A 24,349-nucleotide genomic window follows, 5' to 3' on the forward strand; every position below is an offset into this window, starting at 1 on the left:
GTTAGAGAACTTAAAGTCCATTCAAAAATCAAAAAACCACCACCTGTTGCTTTAGGTTGGTAAAATTTAAAAAACCCTAGGTAGATATTTTTTCATACTATGTTTCAATTGTTTTGAATTCCGTTCATATTGTTTTATTAGCAGCACGTTTCATTTATTTATTGATTCTTATTATTTTTACTTAAACATGCCCAGAAAAACAAGACATTTAATAAACACTTAACCTCAAAATTACAATTCATGTCAAATTTTACACTAAACAGCGTTGGCGATAGTAATTATCGAGGAAAATGCGACGTTGGTGGTTTTTTGATTTTTGAATGGACTTTAGATATGATTCTACGACAACAGAAACCAGGGCTGCCACCTGAACCATGCTTGTCATTATATCGCACAGTATACTCGGCTGTCATCTTCTATCAGCTTTGTTTTTTTAGGGAACAGCAAAAATTTCAAAAATTTGCTTTAGTTGTGTACATTGAAGTGACGAATTAAGTTGCAAAAATCTTCGGTGCAACTGAAAAAAATAAGCTGAAGTTCAGCATTACTGATGGAGTCATCAGAGAATGCTGTAATAATTATTATATCATTTGCTCAAGTAACATGAATTTTTGTTATAAAATTCCTAATTAATTAAACTTTAATTATCTTTTATGTTATTTTGGAAAAACTGTTTATTTCGTTGTTCTGTTTTAATAATGTTTTATAAATTATACAGGCCCCACCGGTGGGACGTCGCATTCTCGCTTATCATGTCAGTTGACATTTATTTGTAGTTTTGACAGTTAACGACCGAGAGACATGCGCCATCGATTGTACGTTCCACTTTTACCATTTCAATTTGCGGTGACTTTTCGCAAACGCACGTCCCCCCAGGTGGGGCGGCATGGGCCTCTTAGGTCTTTTAATCGTTATCGGTGCGGCACACGTTTTCCCATCATGCCACCTGCGAGCCTTGCAAATTAGCATATTTTCGAAAAGGATAAAATCGGTGGTGGTGGCGGCGGCGCTCGGCGACCCTCCCCTTCATAATTAATTTAATAAAGCCTCCGAGAGCAGCCGATCCTCGCGTCGATCCTATCTGGCGACCATTTGAAATTCATAAGAGCGCGTAGAATAATTGGGCCCCATTAATGAGTGAGCTAACAAGACGGGCGAGCGTGCGTTCGTAAGGGGTCTGTCGGGCCGCCGCCCCCCTGACCCTCGCTAACAAACGCCGAGCGCAGTTGGGCGGCAGTTGTCATGTGTCTTGTTAACATTTTTGGCGCTAGTGTCGGTGTCCGGTTGCGCGACCGAGCCACTGCCGCACACGGGTGGTCCTCTCTTGATTTATAACGCCGCCAACATCATTTAAATAAAACATTAAGTACATTACCGACTCTCCCTCTTTTACCAACCGAGACGGATAGAAAAGGCGCGACTCGGCGCGGTCGTGAATTAGAAACGGGACTAATTTTTTAAAACGCCGCCAGTTAGCGTCCCGACCGGGGGCGGCGGGTTTAATTGCACGGAATTAGCGCCGGGGCTATGCGGCGGGGAGGGCCGCACGACAAAAATCCAATTAAAACGAAAGTATGGTTTTTATAACGAAAGTGCGAATATCGAGGCGGCACGGTGGGGCGGCGGTTGATCAGCCACAACTCTTCGGGGTTTTTTCATTAAAAGACATAAATAAAAATAAAGGCAACGGTCAGTGAACCAGGTGCACAACACCTAGTTTATAAAATATTTTGTTTGAATTAAAAAATAATTAGGAAAAATAAGTTGATACATAATAAATTTATCCCAAAAAAATAACAGATAATTAAAAAAAAAATGTTATTTTTATTTAAGATGTAAAAACCAGTTTTATAAGTTTTGAGCGTTTTGCAGACATGTCTTATATTGAGAAGATTTTTTTATTCAAAGACGAATAAAAATAAAATCAACATTATTTATTATTTATTAAAAAAAAAAATAAAAAAATGAAGAAAATATTTGTGGTCAACTGTCACCTCACTCTACTAGTCCGGTAAAGTACATATTGTCTTATGTCATAATGACATTGTAATGAATCGGAAATTTACCGGACTAGTGTAGTAAAGTGATACTTCCAATGAATTCCATTGGGACCAATTTTATAAATTTTGAGTGAGTTCGAGACACATGTTTTATATGGAGTATCTTTTTTAAATTCAAAAACAAATAGAATTTACGTAAAAAAAGTATGTAATACCTACAATTTGAAACAGTTTATACAACATGTGTATAAAACACTACTTTTTGTCACGTGGAAAGTTTACCTTCACAAGCGCACGAATAAAAAAGTACCAGATTGTTTAAATCTTTTACCAAGAAGTTGAGAATATCTTCCAGATTATTGTTTGGTCGAACACCCTGTATATCTCGATTTGTACGGCAGTGTTTGTCAAGAGTTATAGAATGGATCTTGGAAAATTTGAAATAACAACAAAATGCGAAATCACCTTCGGTGGGCGATAATGTTCGTTTTGGAGCTTGCTGTTAATTAGGGGAGCCCCGGGTGCGACGCCGCCATTTCGTTAATACCCAAATAATGTCATGGAAATTTAGAGTACAAACGAGGCAAATCTGGGCAAAGTACCGGCATTATTAGTTTCGCTTCCTGCAATCTACATTACCCGAGGCAAGTAAATTGCACGTCGATAAAACTGTCGGCATAGTCACTCTCTCACCGGGGCCGTAATGAGCCCCCAGACCATGCTTCACCGTCGAGCGTGATGTTCAACGCAAAACTCTTTATTTATATTTACTCTGAACCGTGTTATTAATTTGTGCTTGCAAAGCGTGAAATCAGAATATTGTTTCCTAATATGTTTATAATTATCCTCGCCAGCGAAGAAGATAATGCGGCGTTGCCGCAATTACCTCTTTAAAATTACCGAATTCTGGTGGAGCCAAATTGCCATCCGTTTCGTGGGCTCTGGTCATGCTAATGTGGACGTTAACGTTCACTTTCTTCAATTTGGGGGCTAATTTGTCTTTTGTTTCTTTGCAAATGGACAAATTTGACAAATGGGGCTGACACGCAACCAACAGAGTTAACAATCCGAATCTAGACGACCAAAAATTTTCGAATTTTTTTTTTCCAGTAAGTATATCAACTTTAAATCCTGTCCTAGTCTAATTTTGAAAAATTATCAGTTTTCACTAAATAGTATTCTCCTTCTAAATCAAATGTATTTACTGTCAACATCTTGTTAGCGCAACAAATTCACCAAATTTCCAAAAACTGTCAAAAATTCTAAACATTTTTGAAAATAAGCACACTTAATTTTGACATTACGTTAAACTTGTATCCATTTCCACTCATTTTCATTTGAAAAATGTATTCTAATCAAAATACTTCCTTTTTCATCTGATCTCAATATCTTAAATGTCATTTTCGTTTCGAGTTTAGTTTTAGGACTCTTTTGAAAAATAATTTTTTCGGAAAATTTTAAAGCAGTTCCTCGACATTCTTATTGAAAACACTACTGCAAATCAATTTTATTTGCTGTCAATTTTTTTTTTTTATTTTACATCACTATCTTTGTGACACCTCTTCACTGTATTAGTTCAATCATTGCGGACCCGGCTCTCTCTTGGATCCAGATTTCACGTGGAACTTTATGGGCTGCCACAAACAATAAATCTTATTTTTGTAAATTTTTCAATAAGAGAAACGTGGAGTGGTCCCACAATTGGTGGATATTTATAACTTACTTACCACGCCATTTATGTCTTATGATTTATGCCACCCAAATGAAAGCTATTAAGCGCCTATTATCCATTCTTTAGATTGGATAACAGCGATTAAGATCAATCAAAACAAATCGTCGACGTTTTATGTCCACATTAAATTATTTTTAAGCGTAATAAATAAACTTGCACAACGCAACAAAACAACCAACGATATATTTTCATTTTCGATATAGTTGTATTTAAAACTTAAACTAATTATAATTTATGGACAAAAGAAAGTCGTGTGGGAGTTTCGTAATTTATGGGCTAGCAACATCAACCCATAATTATTGCTTGATATTTATTATTTTTTTCCTTTTTTTATATTTGCCCACAATATTTATTATCGATCATTAGCTCCGGGACACAAATTGGAGGTGACGTCACCCGAAACAACAACAAATATTTGGTTAAATAAAGCATAAATTATAATATTTTGGGGACCACCAATGTGGGAAAAAGTATCTCGCCGAGCTAATACTTCGAGAGGCTGCAGAAATGACTAATAATGTCCGGTGTCTGATGAATAAATATCTGATTAAGACTGCTGTGAAAAATTTTACGGATGTCCAGCATAACATGTTACGTTTAGCCAAGTGACGAACCGCGCTGATCGCTGTCAAAAATACTTTGACAAATTGGAGTTATGCTTGACAACACTGACAGCTACAACATTTCATCAATGTTGGAAAACTTCTTTCTTTTATTATGCTTTGCCAAAAGAGATTCGGATTTAGGTGTAGAAGTGTCACATTTAGGTGGTTTGGTTCAGTTGTCGCTCGTTTCCTTGCCTGTAATTAATCCACGGCAAATAAACCCCATCAGCAGCTAGTTTGATCGAGTTGCCGTCACTAAAATAGCCATTTATAAAAATAACCCGGCCGACTCTTCCATCATAAATCATAACACAATAAATCAGATGTGGAGCAGTTAAACTCAAAGAGTAATTAAATTTATTAGGAGTGTCATCCTGGCCCCCCGACATCTAATAGACCGTGCAGCGTGTCATGTCATTAAGGACCAAAGCAGGCCATGTATCTTCGGTGGTGCTAATGAGGGCGGCTCTTTTTGTGTGCGGACGTCTCACACTGTTACACTTTTTAGCGATGCATCTAAAATGTTTACGGAGGTGTCTTTTGTGTTTTTTAAGCTTTTAAATTCGGTAGTTAAGAGGCGACGGTTAAACGGTGTACCAATAGCAAAGACAAATAGCGCAACAATGGGCTCTTTCTGTTCGGAGCACCACCATGAAGAGTCACTTAAAGGCGTTAAACACTTGTCACAACATGCTCGCAAGATTAAGCAGATCATTGGACGAGAGCGACAGCAATTAGCGAAAATTATCAGCCACCAATTAAATCGTCACGACGGAATTAGTGCCATTTATAACGAGTGCAAGACGTTCATTTTGTCGAGTTATCTTGGACCCAGATGTAAATAAAAAGTGGGAAAATATTTTCGTCTTGTACAATATTTTTCTTCCCTGTATGGTAAAAGCTAATACAATTTTTTTTTGGATTCTGTGAGCTCCTGTGTCTAGTAGATTCTGTAATTTTCTCAGCGCCAACGTCGAAATGATAAACTAGTATTTGTCAATTTTATTGGTGTAGGTTGGGAAACTTTTTGATTTAACTGCGTAAACAAGCATAAGAAATTATTACTTTCGTTTGAATAAAAAGTGTGGAAATACCTTTTGGAATGCAAAATTGCGCACAAATTACTCTCTGTACGATCGCGAAAGTTACATTTTTGGTTACAAATTTCTCTTAAGATGTCTTAAGTGAATTTTATCAATTTAGGATCAATTTAAAAGTAATGCCAATTTGCGGCCATTGAAGAATGGTATTTTAATGTAGGCATTTCATTTCACTTTTTTAAACACTTAAAATAGTTTCAAAAAAGCAAAATTTGAAAATTGCTCATAATTTCTTATATTAATCTTTAATCGAAAGGTATTTTCTTGATTTACGAGCTCATTCAGAGCTAATAAGTTTCGAGTGAATTTCTTGACGATTACAAGAAGAGAGATAATTACCTACTTATGTAATATAATTTGTTGTATGTAAGGCGTTTCTTCATCTAACAAGTAGCCGTTTCGCTCTGGTAATTTTCAAACAGTAGCTTTGCATCTTGTAAATTTTGTATAATGTAATAAGCGTTGAATGAATTTTTACGCTCGTAGTATCGTGCGTTCATTTAAATTTATCCTCAAAGTTGGCGTTGAAGAGTCGATTGTGAATACACCACTCGTGTAAAAAGGTAAGATTTAAACGACTGATCCGTGATCCGTAATCCGTATAGTGCATTCACAATCGACTCTTCAAAGCCAACTTTGAGGGTAAATTTAAGTGAACGCACGATACCAATGTATAAAGAAATAAAATACCATATGTTTGAAAACATTTCTGGTCAAGAGCGGCTGTGAAAAACATAAGGTCTAAAAACTTATAACTGAACTTGAATCATCCAATCCTAAATGTCATAGGATTCCTATATGAATGAGTAACCGTTACTAACATTTGATTGTGCCACTAGTACTGTAATTCGCAAATTTAAAGTTAGGTTATGGAATCTTAGCCTGTGGTTTTATGTAGTAATGTGTAAAGTTATGTTACACATTTTTCAAGTTTTTGCTTTCCACAGCAGCTCTTGACCAGAACAGAATTTAAAACATGTTGTATATTTTATTGTCTATTTATGAATAGAAAATATAACAATACACAACATTAAATCTTTTATTGAATCGTTTAAATATCAAAAATATTAATACCCCACTGTGTTATCACAAGTTTCATTTTTTACTGATACCTAATTTGAATGAAAAATTAATAAAGAAATGTGAAAGATTTTGTGAAATTTGCTAAGGTCAAATCTCCTGAATATAATGACGATTAATTTTTTTTAAGTGTCATATAGGTAACAAAAGACAGTAGTCTTGTGGACAAGACGAGCAAACGTCGCTTCGTAGACTACTTCATACAGTTTTTCTTTTATTACTCTTGATAACATTTTTACAGTGCCAAAGAATCAAAGATTAATTAAAACATTTTCAAAAATTTAATCTGTGCAAAATCATGGCTTCAAAAGTTTGTATAATATACATGGCGACTAAAAATAACACAGATTACTTTTTGTTAAGATCAGTAACATAACTTAATCACCATTGTATGAAATAACTAGACAAAAATGCTGTTTATTAATGTAATGTTTTGCACCATTTAGCTCGTCTTGGCGGTTTGAGGTAAAATGTGTGGCACTAGGAAAACTTTTCTATTTTTGTTACCACAACACTCAAAACAAAAAAAGATATTTGGCGATGAGGAATGGACTTTTTAACAAGATTCTGCTCCAGCGCACACAAGATTAAAATAGAGATGATTTTCATGATTTCATTAGTAGAGCGGAATGGCCACTGTACTCACCAGATTTTAATACATTGAATTGCGTAGAGCATATTAAAGCTTTTCCAAAATCCGACAAGACTCGAGAATGTTTATGAAGTCATAATAATGCCGATTTTGAATATATTATGAGGTCTATACAACACTAGTGGACTAGTGTTTTTATAATTAAACAGTTTACTGAACATCAAAAAATGCAATACATTAAATTAGAATTATATGAAACAGGAATCTCAGATGAAATTATGTGTTGAGGCTTACGTTAACATTTATATTTAAAGATAAAATAAATTTTTGGGTTTTGATGATGTTTTAAGAACTCTTACAGAAGGGGGTGTTGGATAAAACTATGTATTACACTAGTGACGTAACAGCAAATAAGTCACTTGTATAATAAATAGCTATTAATTTTTTTCATAATCTACTATTTTTTTAATAACAATATCTCTAATGTTGTTATTAATGAGAAAATGTATTACTTAAGTCGTTAAGGATTGATACATTTTTTTCGCTTCGTCATTGCCACATCCTCTGAACTATAAAACGTTATGCTTGTGGTTTTGGTAATAAGTAAATAACATATAATAAGAGGAGGTTTTGATAAGTTTCTAGCCTAATGTAAAAGTCGACTATGTATTTATGTACTACATATTTGTCATTATAAATTATTGTAGTCCAACTTGGTGTGAAAACTAAATGTAAAATTTGTAGTTGCCGCTTCATATGAAAATGATCAAAATTATGTGAATAAGTGAATACAATTGACAGAATTATTGACAGTTCACGCCACATTAGAGTTATGTTTGTATAGAGCGGCAAAAAATTTATAACATGGGCATGGCTTTTGCTACGACTACAATAATTTGCAATGACCCTGTAAATAAGTATTCCTATCTACTTCAATTAACAGATCATTCGATGCATTTGATACAATTTTCTTAAAAAAATATTGTGGAAATAAATCGTTTTCTTGGCATGCCAACCACTATCTGCAGGATCGATCATGATCTCATTTGACGTAAATCTTCTTCATTTAAGACACTTTTCGAAACAAACTCGACGTTACCAATTTTAAAGCAGATTTCATTGATTTTTTCCACAAGAAATTTGTAAGATGCATTGTCCGGCAAAAACAACACATACCTTTAGTTCGGAGTTTCTTTAACACAAAACTAAAGTCTGTTTTTTTTTTATAATCAATTGTCAAAGTGTTGTCAGGTTGGCAGAAAATTCGAAACAGTGAATTTTATAAATCACGTTTGAAACATTGACTTTGATTGTCACATTTGACAATTTAAATTTAAATTAAACACGTGTCTTACACTCATAAACATATGCAACATAACCTCAATAATAATAATCTAGGGGAAATCTAAGGTGAAATTGAGATAGAACAGGACCAAATGTCAATGATTTTTAATATACAGGTTGGTCTTTTTCTGTATTTTGACACTGACAATTGATTATAAAAAAAAAACGGACTATAAATATATTATTTTCTCGTGATCACTGAAAATTATTCCATCCTTATCCCAACAAAACAAAATCAAAAATCTTTCTGCAAGCGAAATTTTTTGACCGAGGATCAACATGTTTCCACTTTTTTGACATTTCCTTGGTCTCTGGGTCATGATGCTAAAACCAAATTTCATCAATTCTTCCAGCTGCCTTCAAATTGGCCGCAGATCAATCCGGATGTTGTTACACTCATTCACTTTTGATCAGCATTCAGGCATTTGGAGTATCCATCTTGCTGATAATTTTCTCATACCTGATTCATTACGAAGGCTGTGAAAACACATATGATGAGACGTTCAAATCAGCTGGTATTCATCGATTCGTCAAACTTCCAAAATTATGTCATAGACAACGTAGATGTTTTCTGTTGACAGCAATCAATCTTCCAGGTCTCTCCTCGTCTTTAACTTTTTTTTAACCTCGCTCAGATGTTACAAGCCAGCTTTTCACCATTGAAGTAAAAAGGACATATTGATCTGTTGATGTTGTATAAAATCTCTTGCCAGAGAACCACTTCAAAATCATACTCGTATACTCAATCATTCAGGTACTTGCTTTTGGGAAAATTCAAAAATCATACTTAATGCGTAAGCGACCACACCTCTAAATGTCAAACTTCACATGCCTTCTCAAAGCCTACATTTGTTTCTTTGCTTTGAAAATGATTTTTCTAAATAGCTCTTCACGTTGCAGTAAAATTAATATTCGAGTCGCTTGATTTAGGTTGAACCGACGAAGTGGAAACTCTGTATGCACTTCGAATTACAGCTTTCAAATTCCACAGCGAAATTGCTTGTCGGAAGTCGAGACAATATGATTAACATTTTAGTGCATCACAAGCTAACGAGACAACGATGTGAGACACCTGTACCTTGGGACGTCTCTGTTTTGACAGGTTGTGCAAACGTTTTGCATTCGAACAAAATTGCGGTTGGGCTCCGATGGCTGGCAATTACACGTCCCAGGTTCGAACACCATTAAAATCCTACCTATTAAGCTGCGAGCTTTGATGTTAATCTAATCTCAAAGGCCATTAAATTCGTCCCAAAGTATTACATTACTAAATCTCCCACCCGTTTTGTTGGTTTTTTCCTGTACAAATGTTGTCGGTGGAATTTCAAAAATGTATCGAAATTCACTTAATATACGGACCGTGTTGGGTATTTAGGGTCGAATTTCATTGTTTTAATGGCGTCATTTACATTTCCAAGTATTTTAAGTTGGGCTTTTATAGCTTTATTTTATTGGGAATTGTAAACGGTTCGATACAAAATGGCTCGCTTTATTGCCGTGTTTATTTACCGGCGATACTTTTTCCAGCGGAAAAAAACAAACTGATTGACCTACCTACCTCCACGTTGCGATAATTATTGAAATTTATTCCAAAAGAAAAAAAAAAGATTGCCGAAACCCGGGATCGAACCAGGGACCTTTAGATCTTCAGTCTAACGCTCTCCCAACTGAGCTATTTCGGCACACACCTTCAAGCATCTCTCGCATTCACTACTGGTTTGACATAAACAAACTTTTGCAATTTAAATTGATTAATAAAAATTATTAGATGATTAAGCTTCATTCAGCGTACTTCTTGTTAAGTTTGAATTGAATTTTCCCCAATGCAATCTTCCCCCATGTGACAAACAATATGTAAAACAAGCCCGAAATGACTTGGCGTATTTCTTTAATACCATTAAGTCGTTGGGTCAATTTATAACCCACATAATAAACCTCAGTAGTGATTTATTTAATTTTTTTATTCAATTGCCCAATAAAATCACAGTGTTCTCAACTTTGATTAAGTTGATGGTCATAAATTATCATCTCTGTTCCCCCAAATCCCAAAAATTAAGCAGAATGGACAATACAATTAAGATAATTGATTGGAATTTTAGTTGAGACTAGAGAACACAAAAGATACAAAAAATTGTAATGGTTGTATTTTTTATTTTGGTTTATAACAATTGTAAATAAAATTGTTAATTAATACTGTTTCCTAAAATATATTCGAATTCTGACTCAAATTTCATCTTTTATGAAGTGAAATTAACATTTTTACGACTTCCTTTAACAAAATAATTAGTTTATTCTACTGAAGACCTCACAAAAATTACAGCTTTAATAGTTATTTCACAGAAATACTCTAAAGAAATATAATACCTATATAGGTATGTACATACCTTGATTGTTTAACAAATTCAGGTCAGTTTCAATAATAAGGAATTTCTATTAATTATGTATTTTCGATATAATTAAAAAAAGCATTGAATTATTTAGATCAATTATGAAAAACTAGCTTTCAGTTACAAGAATTAAAATTATTTGAAAAATATGTGTGTCAAAATCTCAATTACTATAAATAAGTACATATTTGAAATAAATATACATATTATTCTCAAAACTATTGGTTTGGTATATTATTGCAACATTTATTATAATTGTTTTCAACTATTACCTAAAACACGATTGGCAACAGAGAAATCACCGCTCGCTTGACTACAATTTTTTTTTTAACGCTCGTTATTTACAATTATTAAATCTATAATTAATTTAATGTCATTTTTGAAATTTTTATTTGATTCATAAATAACGAGACATGTCTAATTAAAAAAAAATAAAATTTTGTTTTTAAAAAACTGCGAAAACTAGATTATTTGTAAAGTCAAATAACACACAATCATTTTTATTTAGATAGGTTTCACTACTGAGCACATTTGTTTTTTGTATTACTTTCAATTCACTGTAATAAAACTTGTAAGTTTTTCACCACTATTTTATATCGCCCCAGAGTTGACAAGTTGATGATGAGCGGGCTCACCAATTGTTCAGGGATGCCAACCTACTACATTTACTTCAGCCACTTATCGTAGTTTAGCTTTTAGCTGTTATTACCTTCAACAAAATTTATCTAATATTTTGATATGACTTGCTACAGCGAAGGTTACATTCTATTCTAATTAATCTAAACGATAATATCACAGAAAAATTCTTTCACATCCTTAATCCACTCTCCAAACTTTCTCACCAGTCTTGAAATTTTTCGAAAAAAATAATTCAAAGAAGGTTCGTTCTAATTTTTCTTTACATTAAAATTTAACAGCTTGGCTTGACATCAAAATGTGAAGCTGGCATTATGTTCAACTAACCCCATTTTCGATTTTTGTCATTCTTGTCATCGTGACAGCAATAATCAAAATTAAAATTGGGAAAAGAAGCGTGCACCAGAGAGAAGTGCTACTAAAAATCAGTTATGCTAGTGGGTCATGATCTGTAAGTTACGAAAAAGGCGAAGGAAACGCCAAACAGCTTGAAAACCTTTAGTTTGACAAACTGACACATCAGTCATAATGACAATAAATGGTCGTTTGCATTGACTTTTTTGAAATGTTAGAAATTTGCCGGCCTAAATTTATTGTCCGCCATAGTACAGTTGGCTGCAAAAAAATGGAACTGTCAGAAAATTGATACATTTTTACAATCTATTTCATAGGGTGAAACCTTCCTACGAGATACGTATTGTCATTGCAACATTACTATAACAATAGAAAATTTCTTATTTTTCTATATTGTTTTCAACGACATTCGTGCTGTCAATATGACAGTATGTTGGCATCACTTGCTGTTTCTGTTTAGTAATTTTGAATTTTCTAATTTCGCAATTTACCTTGACGCGGCAAATTGACAAATTCAAATTATTATCTATCATTTTCTACAAATCAGAGAAAATATTTAATCTGATTCGGATTCCGAGGATGACTTAGTTTAACCATGTTTCACACCATGTTGAAGATTAAGTTTCATTGTTTGTTGTTGATGTTTCACGAAATATAATTTTTTTTTTACCATAACCTCAATTTTTTGTTTGATATTTTTTTTAACTAGGATTTGCTTATACCCTGAATCTACTGGTTATAAATTTGTGTGTACAATCTGCTACAACATATTAAAAATGATACTGACAGCACGGATGTCTTTCAGAATGACTATATACAAATACTGGGTGATTTTTAATGATTGAGACAAATTTAGTGGGTTGGCACTCCCGAATAATTGATAGGCCTAGTCATTTGTCTGTTGATTCGCTTTCTAGGTTAAGATTCTAGAAATAAATAATGATAATTTGATTTATTTTGACTTTTGAACTGTCACATTTGAATCTGATAGTCACGTATACCAACATAAAATCGTTAATGTGTTGCCAACCGAACAAAAATAATTTCAATCATTAGTGGTCATCCGGTATTTTACAAATTGTTAAAAAATAGAAATTTACAAAAAAGATCAAACCAAAGAAATAACAGTAGGTAGTGCTATTTCTTTGGTTTGATCTTTTTTGTAAATTTCTATTTCCGAATTGTTTCTTAATTTCTCATTTCTCCCAAATCCTCAAACACAACCGCCGAAAGTAAGTCAGACCCATCGGCGGCGCGTTTTTGCCACCCCCTCGGTCGCTGGTAAATTCCACCATCGCCCCAACCCTCGCCGTCATTCGCATTCGCCTCGGGTGCCGCCGCAGACGTGGTGCAGTGAAACGTGCCCGTCGGTGTCGTAGATGGGTGTCTGCATGCGTATTTGTTGGTATGTAGAGGAGCAGCGCGTATGTGATAACCTGGGACCACACACGTCGCTGATGCTCCGAGCTGATCTGTGATCCGTTGGTCCAAGTTCGCGTTCACACACTCGCATGGCTCTTATTTCCTCTCCAACAGTACCGTCCCGTCACAAATTAACCGACTTTCCATTATATCTAATTACAACAGCGACGCATCCAGATGGTCGCTAATGATGCACCGTTTAAGGGGAAATCACTGGAATCGCCGCCACCAGCGGCTACCGGCTCTGCGCCGCCCCAAACCGAAGCCTGCAATCAAAAATGCGATCATCGCACGTTTGGTGAGGGGATCTTCGGGGCAGAATGTTAAGGGATTTGTGGCTGAAGACATTGAGGAGGGTGGAACTTGGTGGTATTTGGTACAAAATAATTAAGGAAATTTAAAAAAAAAGTAGTACCTAGGTACTACTAATGTGTTGATGTGTCATAACTTGTGAAAAAAATTTGTAAAAAACGATAATAATTTATTTCTAAATAACAATTTACACTAAATGAACATTTATTTCTCACAATATTTCGTGTTCACACACTCCAAATAACTGACTCCTTTTGATTCCGATGCTGGTCCTGTCCGAACATTCCAGGTAGGGCTCAGCGCTTGGGCTCAATCATGATTATTATTATTCGTCGAAACCGGTGACATCATTTTCCAACTTGATCTGTCAACAAAAATTAAAATTATCTTTACTTTACTCCAATTAATTTATTATCACTCGCAGCCAATATCATTTACCTAAATTTTGCCCCAACTCTTTGTTCAAGGCGACTTTTTTAAAACCCCTGTGAAGTAGCACTCGTAAAAGGGGCCCCGGGGCAGGGCACTTCCGCCATTGCCGCATTGTAATTATGTCAGTGTGCCATAAAATTCTGACATTTACGCGTACTATTTCGACAAAATTTCAATTTCAAATTGGCTGCGGAAAAACGAATTTTTCAAGCATTACGAGACAAGTTTGTCGTGCATACAAATCATTTTAAAATTTATTGCGGGTCTCATACACCAACACCTTTTGACAAGTAATTACGCCGCTTTATTTTATCCAGCAATAGAGATCCCCGTCACTGCCTAGTATAAATTAAATACTTGTACTGGAGGTTTTATTGGGTTTTAAGTGTGGCTACAATGTTTAAAAAGCTAGTTCGGTCGCTTTTTGCATTTACATTTTTATTAACCTTAAAAGTCGAGTCGCGTTCCAACGTACGCGAACGCCTCCTAGGGAATTTGAGATGGTCAGGTTGCATCCATGCAGAACTGTCAATAGACACACGTTCGTTAATAATAAATGGCGACTTGACTAATTGACCTCGATTACAGCCCGACAGGATGCAGCGATTTCCTAGATGGATGCATTTTTATTGATTTTTAATAAGTACGAGTACGAGTATGACTGTCGATTAGGAATTTGCAACCAGCCAGACGATTGATAAAAAACAGTGTAAATTAAATTTGCGGAATGTTGCCTATTATGGCAATCAGGATGTAAACATCTCTCGAATTGTTGACCTCTGCAATGCGGGTCCTCAGGTGTCCAGGGTGAAAGAATTTACGACTTTCTTCGGTGAAACTCAACTTTTCGACAAGCTCAATTTCTTGTAACTATAAATTCCTAATTTGCAGCTGCAAAATTACTATTGTTGTCATTGGTTTGTTATTTAAAATGTTAATTATCACTAATTGGCAAGCTTCCAGTCTTACCGCACTTTCAGTTAATCATTTACCACGTACAGAAAAAAATTTAATATTAAATTACTTTCATTATAATCGAAATTGTGAATTTAAACAAACATCATTTTGATATGAACATGGTTGTCTTTGGATTACGCGGTAGATAACGTCATAGCAACGGTGTCAATAAAATTTTTCACTCTTGTGTCATTTTAAGTGTTGAAACGAATCATAACTTCACAGGGTTTTATCGATAACAAAACGAATGAATCTACAAGACTTATCATCAAATACAAATAGGTAATCGTCCATTTAGTTTAATTAATTGCAATAATGTACTATTGGGAGCATAAAAAGTGAGACATCAAATTTCTGTCAGTTTTGAAAAATTCGATGTAGTTCAAGGTTTATTGTCATCTTTTTGACAGTATTCTAGCTGACAATTTAAAAATTTATTTTATACTCCTATTTCCCTTTTCCAAATGCCCTCTTCTTTTGATAAAGGTAGATTTTGATTGGGACTTGGCGTTAAATAAATATTCACTACGTGCTTACTTCCAATCATTCCCTACAACCCAAAATACTTAATGACAACGTCAATCAATTCAAAGTAGGGTTAGAATCAGATAAGGGTTATTTCACATTAAAAGTCAAGACAATGGCGTTGATGTCCCAGTTTTTTAACCTAAATTCTAAAAGGCCGTTTCAAACTATAAAATTTAATAAAATCTGACAGAACTTTTTCTGACAGTTCCCGTTTTTTTTTGAAGCCAACCATAAGATTTTGAAATGTCACTTTATGTGCCTAGGGAGTAGAAGAGACACTTTAGTCCCTGTTATAATACATACAGCGTGAAACCTATTCGATGGGAACCAGATCTGCGAAATGGTTTCAATTTTATCGTTTTGTAAAATCTCGTTCGTTATTTTTTCGAAATTTTTTTGTGAAAAATCTCAGCTATGCGAAAAGTAAAAGGACAGTGATCCGTTGCCCTTAATTTATTAAATGTCTGACACTTATTTCTTGTTAGGAAAGATCGCCGGTTCTATTTGAGGAGATGACTAGTTATTAAAGTGTTCTAATTTAGCAATCAAGCGAGATATATCTCTCCAACAAATCTATTAATGTCCACGATAGAAGGCTAATCATTTACACATGTTGAGATACGGTGATAGTCGATTGACAAGTTAAAAAGAAGGAAACGAGTTTCGCGAGGGACACTTCGAAATGATCTACATAATAAATATGACGACCAGTTCGTTACGGGTTTAGAGCAAAAGGACGAGACAAAACAAAACTGGTGTCAGTTTGGGGTAAGAAAATCCGGAAGCTCTTGACTAATATTCATAGAGCAGAGAACATCCCTCGGCGAGCTTGAGCGCTTCCGTCGGCGCACTCCCCCACATTCTCGCCGCTCCACCCTTCCAATCCAATGATTTAATAAAACAAACTGAAGGGTGCGAGATATTCAATTTAAAAGTTTACGGAATGCGTGACAAATCTGCAATTCGCAATCGTTTTGGTTGTCAGCGGCTTGATCACTTGATGACGTGGACTTCATTCTTCGGAACTTATTTAAATTCCAAAGTTTTAATCAACGCCGCCGCCAATTACGAAACGGCGCAGCCGAAAGGGTGGATCGCTTCATTTTTTTATCGCCGGCTCCGGTTTCAATAGGTGGAATATTTGAAACCTCCCGAGATTAAAGTCTCCACGGTCGACTTTAAAATCGTCAAGAGCGATCATCAATATCGCTCGTACGTTCCGATAAATGTGACATGAAAAATTATCCGAACGCGGCGAACAATTGTCGCGCAGGCTTAATAAATGGTCGGGATATTGAGACGTCAGTGGACATTGTCCTGGCGGGGCCTCGGGGGTGTCTTCGGTCAATCGCGTCGATGACGCTCGTTCAGACACGAGGACATGGACGGGTTTTTGCACCGATTGTGGGAACAAGTGGGTCGAAGCGTGATCAAGAGAAGAAGACAGGGTGGACCAGAACGATCTTCACCGACAACGACGCAGATTAAAATCAATGGAAACATTGTAAAACTTTCACATTTTTCCTTGCTCTTGATGGACCAGTGTTATTTCCTACTTTTCGATGCCTTCGAGTGTGGACACTTCCCACTTGTTAAAAAGGTAGTGCTTTACGCACAAGTTACACAAATAACTATTTTGCACCACTATTAAAAAAATTGTTTTTTAACGAAATGCATACAATTTGTTTTACGGGTGAGATTACAACACTCGCTGCGCTCGCACGTGTAAACCTCCCACTCGTGAAAAAACTACCTGTTTTATACACTAAACAAATCAATTACTATTTGTTGTTGTTTTTTAATCAATGTTATTTGTTTCATTCTTTACTTTAACCAGATTTCGTTTGATTTGTTCCAGATATGAAGAAAATACAAAATAAATTACGATTGGTTTTCCAACTACCGCTGCGCTCGTGCCTGGACTCTTCCCACGTCGAAAAATATAGCATTCTACCTACACCAAAAATGAGTGTTTTCCAATTTGAAACGTGTGAAACTTGTCGCAACTAGGGAATTTATGCGTTGAGTCGGCGACATATAAAAACTTAATCGTCACTCATTAACGATATTAACGTAATTAACGTGGTGATGTGATGATTGATAACGTTAATCATAATTGTTAGTCATTAGTGCGAGTACTTTTTCCCAACTGTGTCGTATTCTTTGCGACAATCGGTGGAATATTCTTGTCGTCATCGCTAATGAATAGTCTCGCTATCGTTGCACTTGCATCAGGTGCACCGCCACAGATGTGGGTGTGTTGCATCGCGCTCTTGCACTTATTTCTTATAAATCAATTATGGATTACCCCCATCCACCTGATGGGCGAAGCCCATTATTACCTCGACTCTAATATCTCTTTTAAATACAATCGCACCTGCTGCTATGGCAATTTGTACGAATTGATTAATAAATTACCAAGTTTCCCCGTTTAATGCGGTTATAAATAACGCAGCCATCAACAGTGATGAGATCTAACGACGCGTCCTGTCGTATTTTATTGTCGTCGCGAATAATTTTTAATCTCGTACGGATTCAGGTGTCGTTTTCACCAAACGCTCTCCGTAATGGCGGAATTAATTGGATGGGATCGAAGAGAGAAAACACAATCGATTGCCAGATTCGGTTTCCACTTTTGTACGAATACGGAAATAATTAATAAGAATTTTAATTGTGTCGGGTGGAAATTTCTAGCGGTGTTAATGTTTCAACTGTGATCTTATCTGAAATTTGTTGGTTTTGACGTGGAACAAGGATTGCGTGGATGGATGATGGTGCCGCTTAAAGCGTGGTTTACGCAGATACGGTTGGGTAAACGTAAGGTAATAATCGACGTGGTGAAACCGCGCCAGGTTATGATTCTACTATTTTATTTTAATTTGTTTTATCACCGTTTATGCTCGTGCCTTTGAGGAAATGAACAGGTGGTTGAAATCTTCACGAGATCTTGCAAAAATGGAACAAATCGGTTTGCAATTGCTCTGTCAATGAAAATGAAAAATTATTAAATTGCCGTCATCATTGTGTGTTCCATGATGTAGTAGTGGAAATATTACAAAAATTCTAACACGTTATGATTTTTATTTTTTTTATAAACCTCTTCTATAAATACAGGGTACATTTTATAAAACATGATATACAAGGGTGTATTTTTAAAATGTTATTTTATTTTTTGACAGAATTTTTTAAATATTTTTTTCGAATTCTACATGAAGCCAGTAGCGCGTGGTTAAAATTTCTGCACAACTTTCAAAAACACCCTGTATACCTACAGTATAATGTTCTTCTTCCACTTGTTTCAAATAACTCATTTCAACACAGAAACTTCGCGTAATATCGTAGTTTATCTCCATTTTATTCACCTATTGAAGGAAATCTGTTTGGGTGTAATGTATGTTTCTTAGTATGTTTGTGTAACTCTGTAGCCCTAGATACTTTACCGATTTCGCCGAGACTTTCACTGCTGGATGGCTCCTTTATCCAGGAGTGACACAAGATATATAACATCACTCTATCTTATCAATAGTAGATACAAGAACTAAGTAGAAAGAAAGCTGTCAATATCTTTTTTCCTAAAATTTTGTGGCGCAGTCTATTTCGTGTTCCAAAAATTGAAAGAAACGGTGACACAACAATTTCTGTTTTTAATTGAGTATTGACCTGATCCAAATTAAGGTTAACAATAAGAATTGAAACGAAAATGTGTCAAATCATGGTGAAAGTATGGAACACTATTGGATATCCACCGAAATGTGACACTGCAAGATAAAAAAAACGTTAAACTTTTACCAATAAATTATAAATTAATCTAGCCCATTAATTGTAGAAACATAATAACTGAAAAATAGTACAGTAAGCGTAATTTACCAACTTTTTTAATAGCTATGCAACAATGAAAGAAAATAAAGCATACTTGAGAAATCATAAATTTGATAGGTCACAGCTCACAGTAAGTGCAAGTAGTGTGTCGTGGATAATTTTCCTCGGTTGTTATAAATTGTTTAATTATAATAAATTTAAATAATTGAGCGTACATTAGGTTGCAAGCAGTGGCGTGCTCGCACGAGAAAATTTCCTTCTCCGTCTCGATCCTGCAACTGCACCAGTTAATTGCAATTTAGCTCTAATCGCGTTAATTATATTCGCACTTATCACGACAAATCTCTCAATTAACGTAACGTTGACTGATAAATTGGTGCAAGCACGCGTAAAAAATTTGCTCGACCGTTGGAATTGTGCGAATCGAATTTGATTGGTGGAGATGCAGATTTGGGTAATCGATACACACGAAGATTTACGCGTATTCTGGTAATTAAAGCGGGAATTAGGACGGCCTAAACAAAGGAGAGCGTTACACGTGGGTATAAATAAATAAAAGCGTAAACGGATAACGGTAAATCACTGGAAGGATAACAGGCTGTTATCCCCAGCAGGCGATAATGGCCGCCTGTGAGCCCCGACTAATCACGATAACAAGGGGGCGAAAGTCTCCTATGATTTAATAACGGAGGATCGTTGGGGAGGTAACCCGGAGCTCGTATCGTGATGAACTAACAGCGAATCGAAGTGTGCGTAAGTCAATAAAGGCAGCATTACGAAGGCGATAAAATTTAAGTTAAGTAACAATAAAGGAGGTCGTTAAAGTTTATGTGCATGCGAATTCTTGTATTTTTTAAGGTTCGATTGTGTTAACTGAGTGCAGGCTCGATAAGACGGAATTCCTCGAGAGGAATAAATCTTGATTAATGACTAATGAGGAAAATAAGTCGACCAAAAAAAAATTTTTTTTTACATTTTCTGATGTGCTAATTCTAAGATATTTTTTATTGTTAATGAAACACGTTAAGAAGTGAGTGATGATTTAAAAAATATCTTAGAGCGATCTGTCGTTTTTGAAGGATCTGAAAAATAGAAACAAATTTTCTTAACTTAAGCACTTTCACTTACATTAAGATGACATTATTACCCCTTCTACATATCTCTTTATGTATCTACCTAAAATTAGAAATTATGATGTATTTATACCGATGAAATTTTTGATTTTGTACTTCCTTGCTACATTTCCCTTTTCTTCACTTTAGTTTCATTTTCGTGTGTTGACAAATATTCTGTCAATTTTTTTTTAACAAAACAAAAATATTAAACCATAAGGCTATTAAAATATGGATGATCCTTAATTTGTACCTACATGTTTCCTTGAAAAACGTTGTCCTCATCTGCAGTTTGCTAGTGCAGTATCACTGAACTTAAAATTTCATTTAAAAAACAAATTTCAGTCTCGATATCTTTTTGTTGTTGTTGATATTATATTTTTTAAATCTTTAATCCCATTTCTTCACTACTTTCTCTTTTCACATTGTTTTCAACTGTTTTCGATTTTTTTAATCTTTCTTTACATTAATTTTCAACAGTTCTATTGATTCTGTATTCTTAAAGCCACCAAAATATGAAATCACAATGTTCATTAAATACAGTGTGGAATAAAATGATTTACATCTAGTTACCTTTGGAATTTTTGCACATGTAAATTTTCCTGTACCGCTCTACTTTTTTTTTTCGAAGTGCACAACTATTAGTTCTGTCAATAAATGTCATCAATCGAATTGACAATTGTTACAATTTACTAAATTGAATTAACAAACGTTGGTGGCCACTTTCAACACTAGTTGTGACTTGCTTTTGTTAGCTCCTTTTTTATTTCAGTCTCAACTTTGCATTCATATCATCCCTTCGCAATAAATCACATTTGGATTTTGGATATATATTTTGAGGTTAGGCTTTCTTTTTTTTGTAGAGCGGCATTTCGTATTTTTACAAGGGTAATGCAAAGGTAACTAGATGTAAATCATTTTATTCCACACTGTATTAATAACACTGAACTACTAAAAATGATATATTTTTTAAATTTTTTCTTATCTCAATATACCCATGACGTCATCTGCTTTGCACTTCTGCATCCTTTTGTCTGAATTCTGTCCAGCTTTCCATCATTCATATTTTTTAGTACTTACTACTCGTACTTCGTGTAATATTTATTTACGAAATGAGTGCGAGAAGACATTTTTCGCGCTGAGCGCATTATTTGAGACACGAGCGACGAAAGAGCGAGTGCTTCATTTGTGCGAATGTGCCGAATACGTACAATATTTTTTGAAATGAACATTATGTCTGATTTGTCGTATACCTTTTGTGAATAGGATTGCGCTTGTCCATGCGATTGCCAAAGTGTCAATTGAATTAATAGCGATTGATTTTCACTCTTACGTTTATTATTATCAAATCAAATTATTTTCAGAATGCTCAAAAAGGCGAATATGATTTTTTGATGATTTCGCGCACTAGTGCTTCAAAATGGCCTGCGACAACATCGATTTCGCGCACTACTATGTGGTCGCGATGGTCATTTTGAAGGTAGAGTTCAAAAACATCTTTTTGTTACATTTTCTTGTGGAAAACAATCGATGTTCTCTAACTTTCAGTCTAACTGCACTTTTCATTTTTTCAATGACTTCATCTCCAGCAAAAACGGAACTGAAGGTAGAAGTCAGTGTAGATATTTATCCTTTTACTTCTTGTAAATTATAACTGTATCTTAACGATAATGATATCAGATCAAATCAAATTAAAAAAAAAAACATTTCATTTAAAGAATTCTTTTTCATTTTTGTTGTTTGTTGTTTTTTTAATACCTCATTCATTACAGAAAAAAGCTCTCTATGAAAAAAATAATAATTAATAGATCTGAATTCAGTATAATTTGCCATTTAAAAAAAATATTTAGAAAAAACACCAATATGGCTGTTTAGCTGCTACAACCTTGATAAAAAAAAAATCTTTTATTAAATCTACGTCGTTATGACCACAAAATTAAGAAAATTTTTGAAAATGAAATAAATTAGAGCTGCAATTAATTATGCATTATGATAACATAAAGTGAGACACAATAAATTTTGTACGTTGATGTTGAGAACATTCAAAATAATTTACCGAAAAGTGCTTGATCACTTTTTATTTATTTTGCTCTTATACTATGGCGGACAATAAATTTAGGCCGGCCTGTCATTGGCTTGACATCAAAATGTGAAACTGGCATTATGTTCAACTAACCCCATTTTCGATTTTTATCATTCTTGTCATCGTGACAGCGATAATCAAAATTAAAATTGGGAAAAGAAGCGTGCACCAGAGAGAAGTGCTACTACAAATCAGTTATGCTAGTGCGTCATGATCTGTAAGTTACGAAAAGGGCGAAGGAAACGCCAAACATCTTGAAAACCTTCAGTTTGACAAACTGACACATCAGTCGTAATGACAATAAATGGTCGCTTGCATTGACTTTTTTGAAATGTCAGAAATTTGCTGGCCTAAATTTATTGTCCGCCATACATGTGAAATAATACATATCGGGTGTTCATTTAAATTTCTCAATTCACAATCGACTCTTCAACGCCAACTTTGAGGAAAAATTTAAATGGACACCCGATATATTAATATCGGGCGTTCAAATGAAATCCTCGGCTGGGAGGTGTTGGAAACCCTCAATTGTGTTGCTTTTTTAAAGTGTAAATTGACAGTTGTAATTAGAGCATGTTGACAGCTAACCTAAAATTTATAAACAATAATCTTTTTGTTTTTTTTTCTTTCTCTGCAATGTTTTACATTAAAAATAGAATAACTAACGATTCCTATTCAATCATGTGCGGAATAAACATAAACAAATATCATTCGCGTCAAACGGCGGGAAATTCAAACTTTACACTGTTCGAAATGGTTTAACTATTTTCAGCGCCTACTCAGTCCAGGATTTCATTTGAACGCATGATAGTATATGACATAACACACCACACACACACACTTGATTTTTTTACTTGGTCGTAACATAGGAGAATGCCGTATAACTGTCAACGTTACATTATTCAATATAAGTAACGATTGTAACATAAATATAAATATTAATATGAAATAAATATGGGTATTCACTGTTGTTATTTCGAACATTTTGTATTATATTTTTCAAGGCTACTATTAATACATACAATAATACTTTATTGTTAGTTGAACAAATTACGTCAACTTAACAAACCCACCATCAATAAATTAACTTAATCGGTTGTACTTCTACTCCTAATGGATTAACTGCTTTGCTCTCTCTTTTGAGGAACTAAAACAACTCTTTATACACACAAAGGTCGTGCAAAAAATATACCTACATATTTCTTCAATTAAACTCTTGTCATAAAAATTCCTTCAGGGGAGATTACGAGTATATTCTGCTCTTTACTTTAGTTTTTCCAGTTATGTAGAACAACAACAATTCATTTCTATTTTTTTCATTTTATCGTTTTACTTCACCTGGAAAACTCTCGTTGGTTCTAGCTGGTTAGTTCCAACAAGAACCGCTGCTCGCGGAATAAACGGCGTTTGACATTCTTGGTTTGACAGCTGATGAAGAAGCTACGCCATACGTTCACGAAGACAAAAGCAACCACCAAGCTACTTGACCACAATTTTTCGAACGCTTTTTAAACTAGAACCACTTATGAATTACTATTTTCTGATTAATCTTACCTCCACACTATTCATAAGTACACTTATTTTTTTGTATCTTCACTTTTCTTTTCCAAAAATGATCTTGAATTGATTGATTTTCTTGAATTCCTTTCTCTTCATTTCCATGTCGTAAATGTTACTTTTCACAAAATTTCTCTTTTAAAATCACCGTTTTGTTCTTTGTTTTTTTCTTCCTTCAATATTTATCAATCCTCTTTTCTTTAATATATCCTATAGGTACACTCCCGCGCACTTAACTTCTTCTTCTCTTTTTTGTATTTTTCATCATTACAGTAGGAGTAGGTAAATAAATTATGA

General features: G+C 34.6%; 1 long non-coding RNA gene and 1 other non-coding gene across 2 annotated transcripts; one reads left to right on the top strand and one right to left on the bottom strand.

The window, feature by feature from the left end:
• Positions 1-10,062: 10,062 nt before the first annotated feature.
• Positions 10,063-10,135, bottom strand: TRNAF-GAA (transfer RNA phenylalanine (anticodon GAA)). Its single transcript has one exon. It is a non-coding gene; the product is annotated as a tRNA-Phe (tRNA).
• Positions 10,136-15,129: 4,994 nt separating this feature from the next.
• On the top strand, positions 15,130-18,551 carry LOC138124483 (uncharacterized). The gene is made up of 2 exons (XR_011157162.1): positions 15,130-15,235; positions 17,340-18,551. It is a non-coding gene; the product is annotated as an uncharacterized lncRNA (long non-coding RNA).
• Positions 18,552-24,349: the final 5,798 nt, after the last annotated feature.

The sequence above is a fragment of the Tenebrio molitor genome, chromosome 2 (genome assembly GCF_963966145.1).
Source record: "Tenebrio molitor chromosome 2, icTenMoli1.1, whole genome shotgun sequence".
Classification (NCBI taxonomy): domain Eukaryota; kingdom Metazoa; phylum Arthropoda; class Insecta; order Coleoptera; family Tenebrionidae; genus Tenebrio; species Tenebrio molitor.